The 18340-nt window shown below is 50.8% G+C and overlaps 1 protein-coding gene and 1 pseudogene across 2 annotated transcripts in view; one reads left to right on the plus strand and one right to left on the minus strand.

Moving 5' to 3' along the window:
* The window catches only part of ITGA11 (integrin subunit alpha 11), a 124614-nt gene that overhangs the window by 96486 nt on the left and 9788 nt on the right, over positions 1–18340 (minus strand). The gene's annotated exons all lie outside the window — the stretch shown is intronic.
* LOC146406877 (U2 spliceosomal RNA) lies at positions 9688–9830 on the plus strand (annotated as a pseudogene).

An 18340-nucleotide genomic window follows, 5' to 3' on the forward strand; every position in this document is an offset into this window, starting at 1 on the left:
CTTCTGAGCCACGATGGGAACTCTGAAAATTCTTTTCGGAGAAGGGAGTCTTCCCTCCTACCGCAGGTCTCATCTCCCCTGTCTTGGGGTTGGGTTAAGAGCAGCAAATGGAAGAGGAGGCAGGCAGCCCTGGGCCTCTTCCCTCACCCTGGTGGGGGGCTTTGTCTAGGACTAAGTCTGTCTCCCTCAGCTCCCTGGGATGGGACTGATGAAATCTGGCCACAGGGAAGAGGACAAAAGCTCTCTGGGCTGGCGCATTAAGTTACAAAGTGCTGGTTTCTTCCCAGAGTCAGCATTTGCTTCTGACCAAATTGAACCAACCAGAGAACCGATTTCCTCAAAGTGATGTCAGGTCCAATACTTGGACCTTGGCTCCTGACAAGATCTCTGGCCCACTCCCCTGATGGCAGGTGGCTTTCATGCTTGGGGAATGTACTCTCTCAGAGACTGATGAACCCCAAATACCAACAAAACAAAACAAAGTTGTTTTTGATGGGAATCAATAGGCCAACTGCAGAAACACTGGGAGCCTGGTTGGGCAGCTTGCCATTTTTCTGCCCTTGATACTGATGACAGAGGGGGAAAAATCCCAAAGTTCGTGGGCTGCTTTCCTGGGGACTGTGGCCAAAGTTACATCAGTGGCTGCTCCCTTTCTCAGAATCTTATCTGTCTTTAAACAAGCATCAGCCAGTCCCAAGAAGGCACCAAAACCACAGCATGGAGTTTGAGCATCACTAGACCTCAAACTCACCACTCCAGGCTCAGGTGGGGGCCATTGTCCTATCACCAGGTGGGGCAGTCACAGTCCCAAATGCTGGCACGGGCTGGCTGACACACAGTATGGAGCGCCCACTCATTAGCTTCTCAGGGAGAGCTCACTAGAGCTTAAGGAAGCTCAGCTGAGCATCCATGCTGGGCCATGTCACGCTCCCCCAGCCCCATCCCCACTGCTGCCACTAGCTTCTCAAGGATCTTGGGAAGAGTTCAAAGTCTCCATGTGGCCCCAAGGCCCTCTGAGCCTCCCTAGTCTGTCTCACCTAGTTTTCTTCTGGTTCCCAAAGGTCCAGGCCCCAGGGCTGCCTTTCCATTCTCTCTCTCTCTCTTTTTTTTTTTTTTTTTTTTTTTTTTTTTTTTGCTTTTTAGGGCTTCATCTGCGGCATGTGGAAGTTCCCAGGCTAGGGGTTGAATTGGAACTGTAGCCACCGGCCTATGCCACAGCCACAGCCATGCTAGATCCAAGCCGCATCGGCAAACTACACCACAGCTCATGGCAACGCCAGATCCTTAACCCACTGAGTGAGGCCAGGGATTGAACCCCCATCGTCATGGATACTAATCTGATTTGTTACGGCTGAGCCATAGTCGGAACTCCCCTGCCTTTCCACTCTTTAGATGGACGTTACTTCCTTCTGTTTTGGGGCCTTTGCACCTGCTATTTCTTCTGTCTGATCCTCTCTGATGAACTTCTCATGACCTTCAGATCTCAGCACACATATCTATCTTCCTCCCATCCCCAAGGAAGCTTCCCCAAACCCGATTACATCAGATCTTACCTAATGATCTCAACACCCCTTGTACTCACCAACAGGTGACCTGTGACTTATTCCTTTTCTTTTTTTTTCCTTTTTTCTTTTTAGGGCCACACCCACGGCATATGGAAGTTCCCAGGCTAGGGGTCGAATTGGCGCTACAGCTGTGGGCCTATACCACAGCAAGATCAACTCAGTATCCGAGACATGTTTGCGACCTACACCACAGCTCATGGCAATGCCAGATTCATGACCCACTGAACAGGGCCAGGGATTGAACCTGCATCCTCATGGATACTAGTCGGATTCATTTCCACTGCACCACAACGGGAACCCCCAACTCCTCCTTTTCTTAGCCCAGTTAGTAATTATACCTAGTAGGTGTGATCATTTGAATAGTCTTATCTCCCTACCAGGACAGCAGCTCCACAAGGGCAAGATGAGGTCTGTGTAATCATTGCTGGACCCAGCACGGAGCTGGGGGCTGGCCTCCAACAGTGCTTAGGGGCCCGTGGAAACCTTGCAGAGAGAAAGTGCAATGTGGCCACCAGAGTGCCGGGGTTGGGAGAGAAGGACAGCTGTGAGTCTGAGTGTCAGGAAGTGTCTGGAGGTATGATCCAGCCTTGCAAGGTGATGTGCAGGATTGGTGAGGCGGTCCATAGGTGTCAGCAGGAGTTCCTAATGTGAAGGTGGAAAAGAAAACAGCCAAGGAGAAGAGAACACCTGCCTGGGCCGAGGTGTCAGGAATCACCCTGCTCCTCCCGCTTTCTGCCAGGTTCCCTGAGGGTGAGGACAGGCATGGAGAAAGCAGGCCTTTGAGTCCAGGGTGGGGGAGGGGCTTGTTAGAAGCCTGGCTCTAGCATTCATCCCCTAATGCGTGACCCTGGGCCAGCGACTTCTTTCTTGTCCTCAGTTTACTCATCTGTAAAATGGGAAGAAGAAGAATAATATCAACCACGAAGAATGGTTGAGAAGACTAAAGGCAGCGACTAACAAAATGTATGGAGAGAAAGAAGAAGAAAGGGTTACATAAAGAGAGTTTTGTTTTTTCATTTTTGTTTTTGTTTTTTTTTTTCAGCAGGAGCCTTTATCACTTGATAGCTGGCAACAACTTGATTGGAGACGTTTTATCCAGATTTCGTTATGAAATTCACTTGCAAAACCAGGGCTTTTGCAGGCTGAAGAATGAGTGTCCGTAGCTCTCACGGCGTCCTTGGCTAAAAGGAGCCATCTTCTTAGGCAGTGGCTGGTCGGCGAAGTCCTTGGCCAAACCCATCAGGTCGTTTTCTGGCCCTTGGTGGCTGCGGGAGGCTCGGCTTGGTCGCTCGCTCCCCCAGGGCTTGGCCCATCAGTGCCCTCGCCTGTGCCCGCTGTGGCCTCCACAGGAAGTTGTGATTCTTACTTTACAGGTGAGGGAACTGAGGTACAGAGAAGGCAGGTAACTGGCCCAGGTCACGCAGCTACGAAGTGCAGGAATGCACTCAGGCCTCATCCGTCCTGCCCCAGGCTGCATGCCCCTTCCTCTCCCCTTTGGTCGCTTGAGCTCCTCACTGTGGTGGTCTTACCCAGGCTGGTCCTCCTCCCATACACCTCTTAAAAACTCACCCATTCTGAGTTCCACACACCCAGAAACTGTTGGCTGGAGAACCGACAGGGGAAACCCTGATCATAGCAGATGGAATGCAGGGCACCAGGTGTGACAGAAGGACACAGCCAGAGTCTCGAGGGCCGTGAAAATCTGGAAGAAGCACCAGATTTGACAGCAACAGGAAGCGACCCCGGGGAACCTGAGGGGAACCACCTCTCAGCTGCCTTCCACCTGCTGGGCCTCAGTTTGTTCCCTGGGCCCTGCTCCAGGTTGCAGGCACACCTGTGTAAGCAAGCCCTTTTTGTTTTCCTTGGATGCTGGGAGCTGAGATGGGGGCGAGGGAGAGTGAAACATTATCAAAACTCTCTCCTGTTATCTCCCTCTTCCCAGTTCTATTTGAGCCCCAAGAATCTTCAGGTCTAAAGGCAAATCATGGAGGGGGGTGGGTGTGGAAAAAAGACCCAGGCACTGGCCCAAGCCAAATGGTAACGTGGACCTCCCTCTACTATGGAAAACAAAGCTACACATTCCAACCTGAGACAGAAGGAGCTGCAGATGCCTGACTGTTCTGCACCCTCTGCATTGCTACCCCTTCTTCTGTGGCAAATAATGAAAGCTTGGTGGTTCTTCCTCTGCGGCCGGGCCTAGCCATCTTCCCCTTCCTCTCTGAGGCCACTATTGCAAAGACAGGCATCTAAGAAGGTAATGCCAGGTTTGGTGGCATTGCTGGAAAGTCTCCTGTAAGAGGCACTAGTGAGATACGAGAGAAGGAACGGGGTGAGGGAGAACGCAGCCCCCTCATCAGAGAAGCTTCTGCCAGTTGAGGGAAGAAGGTCTCCATTGGAGAGGAGGTAGCTCCGACTCCAGGGATCATGCCCTTGGGGTCTGCAGCCCTCACAGGAGGCCTTGGAACCATGCCCTCCCCACAGGAAGCCCTCTGGAGGATGGGGATCTGGGCCCGGCCCTTGAGAACAGTCCTTCCCCTGTAGGAGCTGCTGGGGCGACAGGGGAATTACAGTGGATCGTGAGTTCCTTTCTGCCTCTTCCTCCACTGGCGGAGGGCGCTAGTGAATGCTTGTTAAGGGTCGGGGTTAAACCTCTACACTGAGCAGAATGAATTCCATACATCTTCTCCCCATCCCAGCACTTAGCGATGTGAGGACAAGGACTGGGTTTCACTTATCTCTTCATTCCGGCAGCAGGGTTGGGACACAGAAATGCTCAATAAAATGTGTTGAACTAACATAGAGGATTCAACTCTGCCTGACGACAATAAACAAAGACTGTGAAGCACCCCCTCAGTGCCTGGCTGGGCCATATGAGGCAGAAATGTAGTGTGTCAGTTTTCATCTCAGGGCTTAGGATGCCTCATCTGTTGCTATTTGCCCACTTGCACCTTGGCCATCAGTGTGAGAAGTATTTGCTCGGTTGGCCCACTGATCCCAGGAAAAGGATGAGAGACCAGAGCTGAGCTGCCCTAGCCATACCCGGTTGGGGTCAGCCATCCTCCAGATGCATGCGCAAAGCCCGTGAGGCCAGCAGGCCACTCAGTTTAGGACAGCGGAGGTCAGCTGATGTCCAGAAAACTAAATAATTATTGAGTGTCACTCAGATTTGGGGGGGCAGTTATTTGTTAGACAGCATTATTGCAGCAACTGGTAACTGACTCAGTCTAGCTCTTAAGTGATGGACAGTCAGGAGGAGGAGGAACAATTACACAGTGGGGACTCGTGGTTTCTGGGGTAGTAATCCCATCATTCCCTTCTCAAGAGCTCTCAGGGAGGCCTGGACCTCACTAGTCAGGGAGCAGTGGGGCCTAGCAAGCAGGTCATGACCTCTCCTGCCTGAGCCACACACAAAGACTTGGAGCTGGGCTGTTCTGCCTCCTTAGGACACAGAATAGCAAAGGTACAGCAGACATACAGACAGACCCCTAGCATTGATTCTGGGCTCAAAGGGCCCTCCTGTACCTCATTTTCTCTCCTCCCCATGACCAGGGGACATGAAGCCCTCCCCTCTCCAGACAATTTTTTAGTGTGCAAGAAATACATTATCAGGGAAGGGTAACTTATTAGGATTTTTTTTTTTTTTTTTAAGAGCAAGCAGGGATCTTAGAGATAAATAGCTAGTTCTCAAAACTTGTTGTTTTCTACAGTGAATCCCACCTTTTGGGACCAGAATTTATACAGTGGAAAGCAGACACAGAAAGCTGAGGTTAGATTAGGGCTAGGGGACTAGGAGTAGCTCCCACCTGCAGTAACTGTTCTAAGACCCTTCCTTAGAACCCTAGGGTGTCCTGGAACATAGTTTGAGAACCACTTGATTGGGTTTAAGAGCCATTATCCGTGACAGAACTCAGGCTAGGAAAGGGGTGGCATTTGTCCAAGGCCACCAGCTTTTCTTCGTGTCCACCTTTGCTCACCACCACTCCCTCTCCTGCAGTCCTTCAATTCTACAGACGTCTGTCTACTTGGGGCTATGATGCTCCAGGTTCCATGCTGGGTAGTGGGGACACCAAGTCACACTTGTCTTCAGAGTCTGTAGCCATGGTGGGGGTGCCAACAGACATGTTTGCACATCACTAGAGCCCAAAGTGAAGCCAAGAGAAGGTTGGACCACTAACGTGGCTGGGTGTCCATGGAGAGTCACTATGCTCCAGCTGCCTCTCTCCCTGCCTGAATCATGGAGTCCTGGCCCCAGGGCCCTGCTTCCCTGGCTCTGGGCCTCAGAGACCCCATCTGTCAAGTGGGAGGGTTCAGCTCTCTGCTACCTAAGGCCCAGCCCCGGCACATGTTGGAGAGATTCTCTTGAGCAAACACGCAGCCAGCTTCCAGTTGTCGGCACGCGAGCATCTGTCTTGAGTCTCCGCAAACAATTTAGAATTGGAGGCCAGGCAGTGTGGAGGAATGCAAGCTCATCTTAATGTCGGCTGAAGCCAAACACACTTAGGAAGGGAGCTCTCCAGGCAAGAATGATCATATTTTGCATTCCCAAGCCAAAGGGGAGGAATGAAGAAAATCATCGTCTATTGCTTTGAATTATCCAGGCTCCAGCTGCCTCTCCCCCTGCCTGAATCATGGAGTCCTGGCCCCAGGGCCCTGCTTCCCTGGCTGTGGCTTCTGGGCACACCCAGATATCAGAGGGACGGAGGCCTTGGTGGGGGTCCAGGCAATGTGGTCACCTTTCCAAGAAAGCCTGGCCTTGCCCTGAAGCTGGACTGTACTATTGCAAATGTTAGTGAGGAAATTTACAGCAAGTGGGTAGGAGCACCACATTCCCTTCAGACCCCTGCTATTTAAAAAATTAAGGACATCAGAGGGTGTGAACTGACTCCTTGAATCTATGGTTATGTGGCCTTGGGGTGGCCAAGGCTTCTCTCTCCCTGGGATCTTCTAGGTGTGGAAGCCATGATCCCTTAGGTGGCAAGAAGTGACTAGGTCAAAGGCCAGAGGATGGACTCCTGACTTTGGGACAGCTGGTTCTAGGACTCAGAAAAGGGGACATGGGAATGCAATGCCTGTCTCCTGAGAGCTAGGGCTGCTGTGATTAGTAGAACCATGCTGGGCACCAGGAGACCTGGGTCCTCCCCTGGGTTCTGCCACTGACGCTGAACGTTGAACACGACACTTCTCTTTCCCAGGCCTCAGTCTCCCTACAGAACTTGAGGAAGTTGGACCATGTGACCTAAAACCCTTTACTGTCAGGATATTCTGAGTCTGTGTGACCCTTCTCTCTGGATTCATTTCCAAAACCATCTCCCTTCCAAAGGGAGGAGTAGGAAGGTGAGCACTGGGGCACCCCAAGGAGGTGAGCAGATGGCTATTGCCCCTGCAGGTCTCTCTCAGGTTGGCTGCTGGGACTGGGGCCACTTCCTCCTTCCTCTCTAGCACTTGTGTCCAACACAAGTGCCTCTCAACTGCAAGCCACTTACAAAAGTGAGCCCCCCAGGGGCTCAGCCCTGAGCTGGAAGTGCCCTGCTGCTAGAACTAGGGCCATGAGGGAGGGGGGCCAGGTCTGGTGACACCAAGCCAGTTCTTACCACCAGGCTCTGCCACCCCCCTGGTGCTTTAGAGCAAACTTCCCCAAAGAATCCCATTTCCCGCCTTCTCTAATCAACTCATCAGCATCTTATTTCTTTACAAAATGACTACCTTCTGGATGTGGCTTCATATCTCTCTGCTAATTGGTCATTATCATACTGCCCTTTTCTCAGCAGGAAACACCATGGAGTTCATTCTGCTTCATCTTCCTAGAAGCACAAATATCACCAGCCAACCACCGTCCTTCCTTTTCCTTCCCTCTGTTAAGTAGGAGAGAAAAAAAAAAAAAAAAAAAAAAGAAGCAGGAGAGAACCTTATCTCTGGATGGAGTGTCGTATCCTTGGCTCCCCCGGCCTCGTGCAGGTCAGAACACAGTTCACTGGGAGTGTGTGTGTGTGTGTGTGCAGGCGCACGCGTGTGCACACGCATGTGCATGTGCACACCAAGGGATTAGCCAGAGAGACAGGTGGGGATGGGTAGAGACAGGCAGCACTGGAGTCCAGAGAGGGGAGGATTTAGGGGAAGAATATCCCTTCTGTCCGAAGGACCAGCTCTATCCCCTGCCTGGACGGAGAGGGAAGTGGCACGAGGCTTCTGCGGAAGGGCGTCGTCCCTCCCCACGGAATGAGCACAGCACTTGTTTCCTAGGGAATCTCAGCAAAGTGATCTCATCCGGGAGCCAGCACATCCCTGGCCCACACCCACTGCTGCTCCTGGCAGGGAGCGGCTCGGAACACACCAGTGGTGGTGCCATGGGTGGCCGTGGCCACATGTCCACCTTCCCAGGAGGAAGAGCCCAGGATCAACAAGTACTTTGATGTTCCCTGAATGTTAAATGTGTGAAAAAGAATGCATCAGAACCAGAAAGCTTCCTCGTTTGTGCAACGACGGGATAGGGGGGCCCTCTGTCTCTGGAGAATTCTAGGTTCCCCTTGAGCTGAGTCTGAAGAAAGTCTTCACCCACCTGTCCCGCCTCCTCACCCAACCCTCCCCAGCTGGGAACAGAACTGTGCCATGTACTATACCTACAGCCCCTTGGTGCCCAGAGTTACAAACAGGAGGCACTGGACAAATATAAAGTCAGCTGGCACAAAGGGTGGGCTTGGGGCCCTGTCACCAATGGGAAACGGAGCCTCAGGAAGGTTACCTGCCAGGACCCAGGTCTTCTAGCTGGTGGGGCACATTTAGAGCGGGGATCCAGCCTTCCCAAGTCCCCTGGAAGGACTCTTGTTCCCTTTCTTCCCCAATCTCCCAGCAGGATTCAGCTGCCATTCTCGGAGCACCTACAAGTGCCAGGATGGGCCTGGTGTCTTAGAAAAGTATTTCATTTAATTCAAGCAAATGATTAGGGATTTTTACTCCCATTGCACAGGTGAGAGAACTGAAGGTCCGAGACTGACTTGCCTGGGGCCCAGGTGCTGCTGGCAAGGTCTCATCCTATTTCCCAGGTTACACACCCTCCACTTTTTTTTTTTTTTTTCTTTTTCTTGGGCCGCATCAGTGGCATATCTCCCCTTCCCAGGCTAGGGGTCTAATTGGAGCTGTAGCCACTGGCCTACACCAGAGCCACAGCAATGTGGGATCCAGGCCACGTCTGCGACCTACACCACAGCTCACGGCAACACCGGATCCTTAACCCACTGAGCAAAGTCAGGGATCGAACACACAACCTCATGGTTCCTAGTTGGATTTGTTAACCACTGAGCCATGACGGGAACTCCACACACCCTCCACTTTTGAGCATCCTCATCAAGGCCAGCAGGCAGATCCCTCCTTGGTAGGGTTGGGTATGACCCTCTACTCATGCCCAGTGGTGACACCTCTCTGCCTGGACCAGCAGTAGCCCTCTTTGTAAAGCTTGCACTTGGGTTGAAGCTTTGGTAACCCTATGCTCACCTTACTTTTGGTGTCAAAGCAAAACTAACTGAGCCGAGGGGGTTCCGTCCCTCCTCACCCCTGTGCCCTGCACAATGTCTGGAACACAGCAGGCTCTCAACAAAGTGAACAGAACAAACTCGTGAACGAACAAGTGAATGAATGACCATGGATACGCTTACCAAATTAACTCAGTAGTCATCTAAGAAGGAGGTAAGCAGAAGGGACACAGGGCAGCCTTCCTTTGACCCACAGCCCTCTGTCAATTCACCCATCACTCTTCAGCCAGGCACTGCTGTATCCTCCTGATATGCGCTGGGTGCTGATAACCCCTGGGCCCCTCTATCCTGGCCTGCCTACCTCTCTTCTCTACTTCAGTGTTCTCGTCTCATCAAAAGCCAGTTCTGTTCCCTTAGTGTCCTATTTTGTACTAGATAAATAAATGCTTGCTAGGGTGCAACTTATCACAACATCCCTTCAACTCACCAAAACACTTGCACCCCTACAGGAGGAAGAGTTCTCTAAATCAGGAACAATCAGACATGTGCTGGGCAGCCTTCTACATTGGTGAGGTTTGTGAAGGAGACCAAACGCTTGCTGGGCAGGTGGATGGGGGCTGAAATAGAGACACTCATGTAGGAATCCAAGAGGCAGAATCGCTTCTCGGCCTTTTGGCTAAGATCATGTGTAGAATCCAGAGGGGGGTGGTGGAAAGACAGAGCAAGTGCTGGCGAGAGCAGGTCTGCCCTTTTCATTTTTTTTTTTTTTTTTTTTTTAAGAAATCAAGAGTTAGCCAATGTGCTGGTTAAGCAGATGTCAAGCTCATGGAAAACAGGCCTAAAAATTAGAAGCAGATACACCAAGCCGAAATTTGCTGTAATTAACATTGTTTTTGCTCCCAGCCTTGGACAGCCATTCCACGCCTTCGGAGAACACGTGGCTCACCTCCATCAGGATTAAGACTCAGAGTTTTATGACAGCCAGTGTATGTTTCTGCCTTATATCACTTATCCTTTTCTCTAAGTAGGAACATTGACCAAAATGGAATTCTTTCCTTAAGCTTAAAAGAGCTGCTACGCAGGATTGGAAAAACACAACAACAGTTGATATTTTGAATCTCTGTGTTGTAATTTCATTTAAAGTGCAATGAAGTCTTGATTAACTAAAACACATACACCACACACCAAGCTGTGTGGAAAACTAGAGTCAAGAGATGTGACTCCAAATATCCACTTTAGGATCTGGCTGAGCTTGGGAGGCCTTGAGCTCCTGCCTTCCTCCACTCCCCTCCAAGTGGCCCAGGTTCCTGAGAACCCCAGATCACACCCCAGCCCAGCCTAGGCCAGCCCTGCCTTCTGAGTTCCACGGTCAACATCTGGCTGCCTATAGAACATTTTCACCTAGATCTTATATATCTTTCATTTTACATGACCATAGAGGTGCCCTAGGTTTTCAATTCCAAACCGGCTTTTCCACCGATTGCTCAAGTCAGTAGCTTGGAGGTCCTTCCTTAGGATTTTCCTTCACTTCTCATCTGCAAATTTTGTAGGTTCTACCCCTTCCATTCCTCTCAAGTGCACCCACTCTGTCTATTTCCTCTGATATCACAGCCCAAGCCACTCTCATCCTTTTCTGCCTGGACTTTTGTAAGAGGCTTCTAATGGTCCGCAATTCTAATTTTGCTCAGCTGCAAGCTATGTGCTTCACAGTGGAATAGGAAAGAATCTTTGTATTCTGTTACAAGTTAATCACTAAAGGGATGCTGCCTATAAACTTAAATGATACATAATGGCCCAGCTCTGGCCACCCGGCCTCCCAGGTAATGGGCATTCAGCTAAAATACCTTTGCTTAGCTCACACGAAAAACCCCACCAGGTCCACCTGCGAATGATTGCAAGAAAGAAGAAATTAACACATCCCCTCAGGAGTCTGACCAGGAAATGTTTGACTTCACTCTCTCCCCTTTTAGTATAAAAGAAGCTTGAACAACTTAGGCAAGATGGTTCTTTGAGACACGAGTCCATTATCTTCTTAGTCCGCTGGCTTTCTGAATAAAGCCACTATTCCTTGTTCCAACAACACATCTCTCAATTTACTGGCCTGTTCTGCGGTGAGCAGTATGAGCTTGGGCTCGGTAACAACAGCAGCCAGAGCGATCTTTTGAAAATGCCCATCCAATGATGGCACTTTCCTGCTTAAAACTCTCCAGGGTGCTGCCATTGCATGCAGGGTAGATTTCAGACCCTTTCCCAGGGCTCACTGGGCCCTGCAGAATCTGTCTGCTCCTGTGCCATGAACTTCATCACTGATGACTTCTGTCCACACTGCCTTCTCTGCTCCTCAAATCAAGCTCTTTCGTTTTGTGTGGAACTCTCTTCCCCAAATATTTGCTCATCTGGCTCCTTCTAAACCTCAGAGAAAACATCCCTGACCGTGCTATGGAGAACAACACGTTATTCTCCCTCGAAGCATCTTCGTTATTTCTTTTATAGTTAAAGATAATTACAGAGGGCCATGAGAGCTATTTGCTCCTACTCCCCCTGGAGTTTAAGTTCCACAAGGGAAGGGACGTGTGGTGTGCTGGACCCTGCTCGTAACAGACAGTTGTGTGCCATCTTCCCACCCAGTGCTGCCACGCTGGTCACTTAAAGTGGCCCATGGTGGGTGGATTCCATGGTGGGTGGATTTATACCATGGCAATTGGCGAGCACTACAAAGGAGGAATTTCCCCACCCAAGCCAAAGAGCCAGAATCGGTTGTTAAAACTACCAGCACTCCACTGGAAGAGACTGTTTCTGTCTCTCTCCCCACTTTATCCTCAGGATTTTGAACAGAGCACATAATAGGGGCTCAATATGCATCTACTGACATATAAGACAGTATGAGACCAAAAAACAAAAACAAAAACAAACAACCCAAGGGAGAACAGAAACATCCAGGCTTCCAAGAATCTTACACGCTAACCTGCCAACAAGGAGTAAAAGAAATGTGATACTTGGAGCATCAGGGAGGGAGGGAACTTAGAGCACCGAATATGGCTTCAGAAGCCCTGGTTCTTCTGATCCTAGCACAGTTTCAAACGTATTCGACAACTCTGGACCAATTTCTTCCTCTTCCTGGCCCTCAGTTTCTTTATAAAAAGCACACACTGGACTGTGCTGGTCCCACTGGACAGCTAGATACTATATCTCTAAGTCCCTGTGTTGGATTGAATGAAGCCCGTTTGCATACTCTGTCACCAATTTCTTTACCCCCAACTCCCCGGGTCACTGCACTACATTACACAACTGCAGAGGGTGCTGTTTACATCATAGTGGGTGGAGCGGTGCAGGGCACAGCCTGGCGAGCTGTACGTGGCGGCCCTGCCCACTCTGATTCTGGCCACTGCCCATTTCAAGGGGAGCCGAATTGTAGAGTGAGTCCCTCCTTTTCCTGACATACTAACCAGCTCAAAGAGCTCAGACAGTTTGGTTTTGGTTTTCTAAGTCCTAAGACTGTCATGAATGTGTGAATCAAGAGTTCTGGGCATCCGGGTTTAGCCCCAGCCCAGGGAGTGTTTGGGCAAAGTAAGAGCAAGACAAGGCTCAGGATATGCAATTTGTGGCAAGGCTTTCCCTTGGAGGAGAGGAAGTAGGGCAGTGAGGACCCAGAGAACTGCTGGGCCTGTCTGCCCCGGTCTTTGAATGCAAACTAAAAAAAGGAATTGTGGGGGCCCGTCCCTTCCAAGGCTGCAGGGCCCGCCCTACAGTGGATATACCACAGCCATTTGGAAAGTTCTCCATCTGCATAGAGCTCAACATAAATCCGCCAGAACTAACTGGAGGCTATTGGCTAGGCTTGGTGAAGATGGAGGATGCTGGGGAGTGAAAGTGTTTGGTTTCCTAAGGGATATGCAGAAGCCCTTGGGTTTCTGATATATGTCAGTTACTCATGCTTTCAAAACTATCCCAAATATCTAATCCCACATGTGGGTCCTCAGGAGAGTTTCAGGCTTATTACTCCATCTGTCTTTGCTAGAAAACAAAGACCTGCCATGTGAGGTGGTGAGCTCCCTGTCACTGGAGGGGTGCAAGCCAAAGATAGCCATTTATCTGGGCTGCTCAGGTTCCAAGTTCCCTCCCAGGTAGACACTTGACGCTGAGGCCTCTTGCGAGGCCTCTGAATCCCAGGACTCCTCATGAATCTGCAGTTGAGGAAGGGCCAACCATACACTGGGTACCCCCATGCTCTAGATGAAGTTGTTTTAAAATAGAATTCCTGTTTTCAACTTCTTTCATGTGTTACATGTGACTTTATAACCAGAGTCAAGGTTCTGGCTCTGGAAATGCTTACAGAAGCATGAAAGCACAGCCACTGAAGAGCTTTTAGAAACATGAAGGCCAAACATTTATTTTAGAAGTGATTGAACAGAAGGCTTAACAGGGCACACGGCTCACTTAAGTTTAGATTTGGAGCCTGAACTTGACCCGGAGGTCCTCATCCACAGTTCAGGGCTTTTTCACTACCCCAGGCTTGGAAGGTCCAGTTAGTGAGAGATATTATCCAGTTCCAGGCTTTGGTTTCCACTTCTGCAACATTCCGTGTTGGCCCAGATTGGTCCATCTGGGCTAAGTCATTACTGGTTTCAAACAGCTTCTCCTATAAAATCTATAAGAGGCGGGGCAGGTCTAATATTCTATTAGCCATGAACTCCTCTGTGTGAGCAGACTGAGCAAGAGTCAGGGTTTAAAGAGGAGGGGTGCTGGCTGGTGTGAACTACCTGAGGCAGACAAGACCCTAAGAGTTGGAGGTAGGGCAGGACGGTGTGATGTAACACAGAGGAGGAGGGAGTCAGAGGGAAGGAGGCCAACAGCACCCACTGCTCAAGGGACAGGCAGCTATAGCTGATAAGATGATAGCTGATGAAATGAAGCTGAAGTGACAGAGAAGCTCCCAGAAATTTGATCACTTTGGCAGTGGTCTGGGAGGGCTTCTTGGAAGAGGGGGCCTCTTTGGAGCTGCCAGGGCCCAGAGAAAGCAGAAAGCTTTTCTCTACTGTAACATACCAGGAAGAACATTTACTAGGAAGATGGGGGGTGGGGGTCTCCTCTTCTTTCATGAAGACAATGGACTTTTTTGGACCACTCTCCCCAGCAGTTCCTCACTCCCATCACATCCCTCTCCCTGCTCCCCCCAACTCCAGACTAACCCCATGCTCAGCAAAGCTTTGATCTAGGGCTTTTGGCCTCTGGTACCACATAAAATCTCCCTCTGCCCTCATGAGTGGGGCACCCTGGGCAGACCCCTCTTCCCTGGCCCGACTCCATCAGCAGTGGGCACCAGTCTAGTGGGTTGCTGCCAAGCCAAACAGCACTGCAGAAATAGCAAGGGATATGCTTCCAGGTGGCGGGAAAGTGCCCTCCTGGGCCTTACCCTGGAGTGGGCTTAGCATGAGAGACAATGGCCACATCTGCCAGCTTCTCTGGGCTCTTCCTGGAGTGTGCCAAGGGGACGCTAGCCCTAGAGGGGACCTTGACCAAATCTCCACAGAGACAGAGCCAGGGCAGTTGAGACCTCACATCACAGATAAATGGAGTCTAGGTCTACGTCATCAAAAAAATCGCCTAGTCAAACCTGAGCCCTGTCACACTTCAGTTCTGGTGAGTAGGGACTAGGAGGCATCTATCCTTCCTGTGGGCTGCGCAGGGTGACCTTGTGTCGCTCATGGCGTATGGGGAAGAAGGGTTTAGGTGAGAAGTGGGTGAACATGAAAACTTGACAACTCATGCATAATGGATATTAAAAAATTAGAAGCAAATTAAACTTTAGGCTTCACGGCAATTATTGCTTAGAATGAGGGTAAGTGAAAAGACTGAGTTGATGTAAAGTCAACTGAATGAAAATTATTAGTGAAAGCAGTCAAGGGGTTAACACTGATATGGCCAGAGCCACGTGGGCAGTAAGAGAGAGCAGAAACGCAGGTGGGCTTTCAAGATGTCAAACCTGGGTCTCATATTTCTCGGCAGCTGCAAGACCTAGGGCAAGTCCCGTGACCTCTGGGAACTGCAGTTTCTGAAGTCAGACTCCCTGGGTTCAAATCTCAGGCTGTGACTTTATGACCTGGGTGATCTTGGGTGAGTTATTTTAATGGCATGCCTCCGTTTCCTATCTCTAAGATGGGGGTGATAAGGGCACTCCTCTCGCAGGATTATTAAGAACATCTGAGCTTAGCACAAAGCCTGATTCGTGGACATCTTCGGTGTGTCAGTAGTACACAGTTACTGAGCACCTCTTCCCTGCCAGACACTTTGGTAATCCGTATCATTCCTCATTGTTCGTACTAATTCTACAAGGTAGCCATTATGATTTCCATTATACGATCTAAAGAGGGGATGTGACCCGCCCAAGGGCACACACTTAATGAGTGCCAGGGCCAGTATTTAAACCCCAAGTCTGTGGAACATGCCCCAGTATGAAGCTCGTTGGGCTCGGACTCAGTCTCCCCACCTGCACAATGGGTGTCACATCATCTCTGCAGCCACCAGGGCAGATTCTGGTCTGGAAGATCCCAGGGATCTGACCAGAACCTGGTCCACTATTGGGGTCTACTGTTTAGCCCCTGCCATCTTCTCTGGGCACTCCCAGCTCCTTGTGGGGTACCAGAGGACATGGCCACATTCTGCGGTCCATGGGAGATGTCTGAATCACTGCCCTTCTGTGGGAAAAGAGGCATTTTAAATTTCTGATCCGCCCCCGTGTTCCCTGGGAAGTCCTGTTGCATACCTAGGTTTACATTGTGTAAAAACAAGGCCTGTCCCATGTCTCCTTGCATCCTCTCTGAGTCACAGTAAATAATACTGAACAGCATGGGGCCAGCTGGGCCGGCCTGGGCTGCCCACTGCGCACGATTCGCCCCTTTCAAGGCCCTTCTCCCTTTAAGAGCTTCTCCTCCCCCCTCAGCAGCCCCCCTTTCCCTGCCCACCTGCAACTGCCTCACCACCAACCTCTTGTCTGGAAAGAAAACCTTTAATAAAAAATGGCCTCGAAAGTGTCAGGGCTGAACGCGAAGGAGACCGGTATCTTAGGAAAGGTGACTGGGGAGAAGGTGATACTTATCTCAAAGAGGATTCATTAATGGGGTTTCAGGCTATTGAAGGCTGGGGGGGGGGGGTTCATTGATTAATTCTTTCCTTCCATAACTACTTATTACTAAGTATGCCTTCTCTAGCCTGGCAGTGCTCTGGACTCTCTGGACCCTTGGATACACATGTAAAACATCATAAAAGAATCCTTGCTCCCATGATTACATTCCATTGGAGGAGACAATGAACAGGTGAATAAGTAAAATTGGTAATAATGCTGGATAGTGAGAAAACTCTCAGCAGGACCAAAGTATGGAAGGGGGTTTATGTAAGCGAACACATAGAGGGAGGGGGTTGGAGTGAAGACCTGAAGGAAGCAAGAGAGGCTCTTCCGTGAAGAGTATCCCAGGCAGGAGGAACAGCAGGTGCTAATCTCAAGGTGGTGGGGATGTTTAAAGAACATTCTGGGAGTTCCTGTCGTGGCGCAGTGGTTAATGAATCCGACTAGGAACCAGGAGGTTGCGGGTTCGGTCCCTGCCCTTGCTCGGTGGGTTAATGATCTGGCGTTGCTGTGAGCTGTGGTGTAGGTTGCAGACGCGGCTCGGATCCTGCGTTGCTGTGGTTCTGGCGTAGGCTGGTGGCTACAGCTCCAATTAGACCCCTAGCCTGGGAACCTCCATATGCCGCGGGAGCGGCCCAAGGAATGCCAAAAAAAAAATAAAGAAAGAAATAAAGAACATTCTGGAATCTGTGTGGGCAGAGCAGAAGGAGCAAGTGCGGGAGAAGTAGAGGATGAGGTCGGAAAGGCAGAGGAGCCATGTCACACAGGCCTCTTACCCAGAGAAGAAGGGGAGCCCTGGAGGGTTTGGGGAACAGGCTGGGACTCAACCTGACCTACATTCTCACAGCATCCCTCTGGCAACTGGGTGCAATAACTCAAGGGAGAGGGGTCAAGGATGCAGGAAGACCCATTGGGTGGCTGTTGGCACAAGCCACAGGAGCCTTTCTGGGTGGCTACCCCCACCCCATGACAGCCTCTAGACCCCTGCCTGACTCTGGGTCCTAGTTCTCTGGGCTGAGCAGAGGTGGGAAGACAGGTGGCAGACTAGAGCTTCCACAGCAAGGACGTGGGACCAGTAAAACTTGAGGGATGGGGGTGGGGGGAGGGGCTTGAACGTAGGCAGGTCCACACTGAAAAGAGAGGAAAGAGCAGGGAGCGTCCTGGTGACCACTCTGACACATTCTGGACAACCAGAGGGGCCTCTTGCAGAGCCTGCCAGCCTCTCTGCCCCTGGCTGGCCTCACCGTCAGCAGCAAGCACATTCCACAGCTGATGTTTGGCTTGTGGTCTGGCCTGGTCTTCTTGTTGGTTTCTTTTGCTCTGAAAGGTTTTTAAAATCAGAATCTGGGTTCTCTTTAAGTTTGGGGCATGAATCACTGCCTCTGGGCCTGGAAAGGGGGAGGAGGGGCGGGAGGCCCTATGCCACGGGTGCTCCCTCTCACTCAGGCCCGCCTGCCACTAAGGTGCGTATATGTGACAGGCTCCCATCACACACTCGCTTCCAAGCTCGCAGCCGATATTTGATATTTCCACCTGCCCAAGAGCTCCACAAAGTCAGGATCGACTCAGCTTCCCCGTCCTTAGTCCCCACCCCCAAACTTCTCTCCTTTTCCTTCCCTGTTGACCAAGGATGTTCCGTTCTGTCCCTCACCAGCGGCTCCTTCTTCCCTCTCTGCTCACCAGCTTTACATCAGGCCCTGGCGTCCTCCAGCCTGGGTTGCTGCAGTAACCATCTTAGCCACCCACTTGCTCCTACTTGTTGCCCTATCACATTCGACTTCCCCTCACAGCACCTCTCCCTGCCCCGACCCAAGAAGGAGCTTCTCAAAACAGAGATCAGAACATGCCTCTCCTCTCCCTCAAAAGCCTTCAGTGGCTCCCACCTGCTACATCCAAATGCCTTGGATGGCATTCGGTGCTCTCTCATTGGCCTCAACCCATTTCCCATTCTTTTTTTTTTTTTTTTGTCTTTTTTGTCTTTTTTGTTGTTGTTGTTATTGTTGTTGTTGTTGTTGCTATTTCTTGGGCCGCTCCCGCGGCATATGGAGGTTCCCAGGCTAGGGGTTGAATCGGAGCTGTAGCCACCGGCCTACGCCAGAGCCACAGCAACACGGGATCCGAGCCGCGTCTGCAACCTACACCACAGCTCACGGCAACGCCGGATCGTTAACCCACTGAGCAAGGGC

This window comes from Sus scrofa, chromosome 1, assembly GCF_054392235.1.
Source record: "Sus scrofa isolate SSC_HxYL_T2T_F1_AM1 chromosome 1, Sscrofa_HxYL_maternal_Yorkshire_Landrace_v2.0, whole genome shotgun sequence".
Classification (NCBI taxonomy): domain Eukaryota; kingdom Metazoa; phylum Chordata; class Mammalia; order Artiodactyla; family Suidae; genus Sus; species Sus scrofa.